Here is a 4,641-nt window from a genome sequence, read left to right on the forward strand (position 1 = left end):
TGAGTCTCCCGAGAGTCGACACGGCCTGCTTTCCCCGGAGGGAGGCCGCGTCTAGCGTCGACGCGCAGAGCGGGGAGGAGCAAGCTGCCCAAAGCGGTCTCGCGACCGGGCAGGGGCCGTCCCCAGGCGCGTCCAAAGTTCCAATCGACCAGGCAACCCTGACAGTGACGGCCCGAAGGAGAGGGTGCGCCCCTCCGGGCCCCAGGCAACCCGGAGGCGCCCGTCTTCCGTTAACCTTGTCCGAGAAGAGTGTGGCGACGGTCCCCCACCTCCTCTACAACACCCCTAGCGTCCGTGTTCGGACCGTCTTTGCTCCAGCAGGAGCGCCATCAAGCGTACGGATCTGACTTTGAGCAGGCCACGGTCGGGTCTGCGAGCACAGGGCTCTCGTTTGCATGCAAGATCTTGGACACTGTCCATTTTCTTACGAGGAGTGTTGTGTGTCTTTCACCCTCTGCTCGCCCAGGACGGTGCACCTTCACACACTGGATGCACGCCCAGGGCACCGGCGGTGAGTCTGGGTGTCCAAACCAGCCCCCGCGTTTACTGGAAGTCTCGCCCGCACAGAGTGCATTTTATCTGGGCTGAGCCAGACCGCTTCCCCACCCGGTCTGACCACCACGGTTCTCTGTTCCGTGGACCTCATTCGATCGGACACTGTCCGTAATTTCATTTTTCTTTCGGAGGTGCACCTTCCTCCGTCGCTCCAGGGGTGTCTCAAGCCCCTGGAGTCGTTTTGCCGTTTACCCAGACCGACGGTTCGACAAGCATATGGTTTTTGTTTTAGCCCGGGATCAACCGAGGAGCCCCGGGACGGACGAACCTGCGACGCGCGGGTTTCCTACACACGGGTCTCGCTCCGCTCGGGCCTGGGCTCGAGGCGGCACGGCCGCTCATAGGGCGCGTGAGGAACCGTCCGCCCGTGAGGGCGGGGGGGTGGTAGGCCTCTGGATCGAGGCCGTAACGGGGAAGGGTGCTTTTCAAAGCGGGTGGGAGGCGCGGGGCGAAGTCAGGCTCTGTGCCGTGATGGGGGGCCCCCAACGAAACCCCGCCAACCGTCAAAGCCTGACGACGGTCCCGACGCCACCGCTGCGGACATCCGTTTTCAGACGGGCCATCTGAGTCTCCCGAGGTCGACGCGGCCTGCTTTCCCCGGAGGGAGGCCGCGTCTCGAGTCGACGCGCAAAGCGGGGAGGAGCAAGCTGCCCATAGCGGTCTCGCGACCGGGCAGGGGCCGTCCCCAGGCGCGTCCAAAGTTCCAATCGACCAGGCAACCCTGACAGCGACGGCCCGAAGGAGAGGGTGCACCCCTCCGGGCCCCAGGCAACCCGGAGGCGCCCGTCTTCCGTTACCTTGTCCGAGGAGAGTCTGGGTGTCCAAACCAGACCCGCGCGTTTCCTGGAAGTCTCGCCCGCACAGAGTGCACTTTATCTGGGCTGGGTCAGATCGTTTCCCAACCCGGTCTGACCACCACGGTTCTCACTTTTTCAAATTTGACTCCAGAGTCAGGCCCGCCAAGGGGACTTTGAGCTTGATTCGTGCCCAGGAAGTCTGCACCCTTCCTGGGATGCAGTTAGAGAAGAAAACCAGCAGCCGTCATTTTCCTGGAGGTTTCGTACATGCAGAGATCCACCGCCGTGGTGGTGATTGAATTCTTTCTCTCCCCAGCGCAACATGACCGGGCTTTTTTTTTTTCCTGGGGGCCCTCTCCCACCAGGACTTCCAGAGCTCCACCGCGCGCACTGTGTAATCTGGATTTTATACCCAAGCAGAGAGACTCTGAGCGGGGGGCTCACGGTGGTCTGTTAATGGGTTCTGTGTGCCCTCCACCGCACTACTTCCCCTCCCCGATAAAGACCCCAAGGTCCGTTTTAGGACCGTCTTTTCTCCAGAAGGAGCTCCAGGGGTGTGGAGCGAAACTGAATCTGACCCAGGACGGCGCACCCTCCCTGGGATGGCCAGGGAGGTTCTGAGATCGTGGAGCTCTGATCACACGGCAACATTTTGGACTCTTGTCAATTTTTCAAATTTGACTCCAGAGTCAGGCCCGCCAAGGGGACTTTGAGCTTGATTCGTGCCCAGGAAGTCTGCACCCTTCCTGGGATGCAGTTAGAGAAGAAAACCAGCAGCCGTCATTTTCCTGGAGGTTTCGTACATGCAGAGATCCACCGCCGCGGTGGAGATTGAATTATTTCTCTCCCCAGTCAGAGCGTACCCCGGGCGGGCTTTTATTTTTTTCCCTGGGGGTCCCACCAGGACTTCCAGAACTCCACCGTGCGCACTGTGTAATCTGGATTTTTATACCCAAGCAGAGAGACTCTGAGCGGGGGGCTCACGGAGGTCTGTTAATGGGTTCTGTGTGCCCTCCACCGCACTACTTCCCCTCTCCCGATAAAGACCCCAAGGTCCGTTTTAGGACCGTCTTTTCTCCAGAAGGAGCTCCAGGGGTGTGGAGCGAATCTGAATCTGACCCAGGACGGCGCACCCTCCCTGGGATGGCCAGGGAGGTTCTGAGATCGTGGAGCTCTGATCACACGGCAACATTTTGGACTCTTGTCAATTTTTCAAATTTGACTCCAGAGTCAGGCCCGCCAAGGGGACTTTGAGCTTGATTAGTGCCCAGGAAGTCTGCACCCTTCCTGGGATGCAGTTAGGGAAGAAAACCAGCAGCCGTCATTTTCCTGGAGGTTTCGTACATGCAGAGATCCACCGCCGCGGTGGAGATTGAATTATTTCTCTCCCCAGTCAGAGCGTACCCCGGCCGGGCTTTTATTTTTTTCCCTGGGGGTCCCACCAGGACTTCCAGAGCTCCACCGTGCGCACTGTGTAATCTGGATTTTTATACCCAAGCAGAGAGACTCTGAGCGGGGGGCTCACGGAGGTCTGTTAATGGGTTCTGTGTGCCCTCCACCGCACTACTTCCCCTTCCCGATAAAGACCCCAAGGTCCGTTTTAAGACCGTCTTTTCTCCAGAAGGAGCTCCAGGGGTGGGGAGCGAATCTGAATCTGACCCAGGACGGCGCACCCTCCCTGGGATGGCCAGGGAGGTTCTGAGATCGTGGAGCTCTGATCACACGGCAACATTTTGGACTCTGTCAATTTTTCAAATTTGACTCCAGAGTCAGGCCCGCCAAGGGGACTTTGAGCTTGATTTGTGCCCAGGAAGTCTGCACCCTTCCTGGGATGCATTTAGAGAAGAAAACCAGCAGCCGTCATTTTCCTGGAGGTTTCGTACATGCAGAGATCCACCGCCGCGGTTGGAGATTGAATTATTTCTCTCCCCAGTCAGAGCGTACCCCGGCCGGGCTTTTATTTTTTTTCCCTGGGGGTCCCACCAGGACTTCCAGAGCTCCACCGTGCGCACTGTGTAATCTGGATTTTTATACCCAAGCAGAGAGACTTTGAGCGGGGGGCTCACGGAGGTCTGTTAATGGGTTCTGTGTGCCCTCCACCGCATTACTTCCCCTCCCCGATAAAGACCCCAAGGTCCGTTTCAGGACCATCTTTTCTCCAGAAGGAGCTCCAGGGGTTGGGGGCGAATCTGAATCTGAACCAGGACGGCGCACCCTCCCTGGGATGGCCAGAAAGGTCTGATACCATGGAAGCTCTGAACCCACAGCAACCTTTTGACTCCAGAGTCATGCCCGCCATGGGGGCTTTGGATTCGATTCGTGCCCAGGAAGGCTGCACCCTTCCTGGGAAGCACTTAGAGAAGTAAACCAGCAGCCGTCATTTTCCTGGATGTTTCGTACATGCAGTGATCCACCCCCGCGGTGGAGATTGAATTCTTTCTCTCCCCAGCCAGAGCACACCCCGGCCGGGCTTTTTTTTCCCCTGGGGGCCGTCTCCCACCAGGACTTCCAGAGCTCCACCGAGCGCACTGTGTAATCTGTATTTTTATACCCACGCAGAGAGACTCCGAGCGGGGCTCACGACGGTCTGTTCATGGGTTGTGCGTGCCCTCCACCGCTCTACTTCCCTTCCCCGATAAAGCCCCGAAGGTCCGTTTCAGGACCGTCTTTTCTCCAGATGGAGCTCCAGCGGGTGGCGGGCGAATCTGACTCTGGCCCAGGACGGTGCACCCTCCCTGGGCTAGCCAGGGAGGTCGTAGAGCATGGAGCTTTGAACCCACAGCAACTTTTTGGACTCGGTCAATTTTTTTCGAATTTGACTCCAGAGTCAAGCCCGCCATGGGCGTTTGAGCTTGCTTCGTGCCCAGGAAGGCTTCTCCACCTCCTCTACAAAAGCCTGAAGGGACGTTTTAGGACCGTCTTTGCTCCACACAGAGCTCCAGGGAGGGCGGGGGAATCTGACTCTTGCCCAGGACGGTGCACCCTCCCTGGGACGGCCAATGAGGTCGTAGAGCATGGAGCTCTGAACGCACCGCAACTTTTTTGGACTTTGTCATTTTCAAGAGCTTGGCTTCAGGGTCATTTTCTCCACGGGCTTTGGGCTTTATTCGTGCCCGGGAGAGGTGCGCTTTGCCTGGGATGGACTTTTTCAGAAGAACGGGCCCGTCTTTTCCTGGAGGTTTCATGTTTTTAAGAGCTCCGCCGTGGCGGAGATTGAACTCGCTCACCCAGCCAGAGTGCAGCCTCTCCGGCTTGGTCCACTGCCTTGAAGGCCCTGGAGCTTTGAGAC

The sequence above is a fragment of the Siphateles boraxobius genome, unplaced genomic scaffold, assembly GCF_051911475.1.
Source record: "Siphateles boraxobius isolate OS27281-9 unplaced genomic scaffold, OSU_SipBor_1 376, whole genome shotgun sequence".
Taxonomy (NCBI): Eukaryota; Metazoa; Chordata; class Actinopteri; order Cypriniformes; family Leuciscidae; genus Siphateles; species Siphateles boraxobius.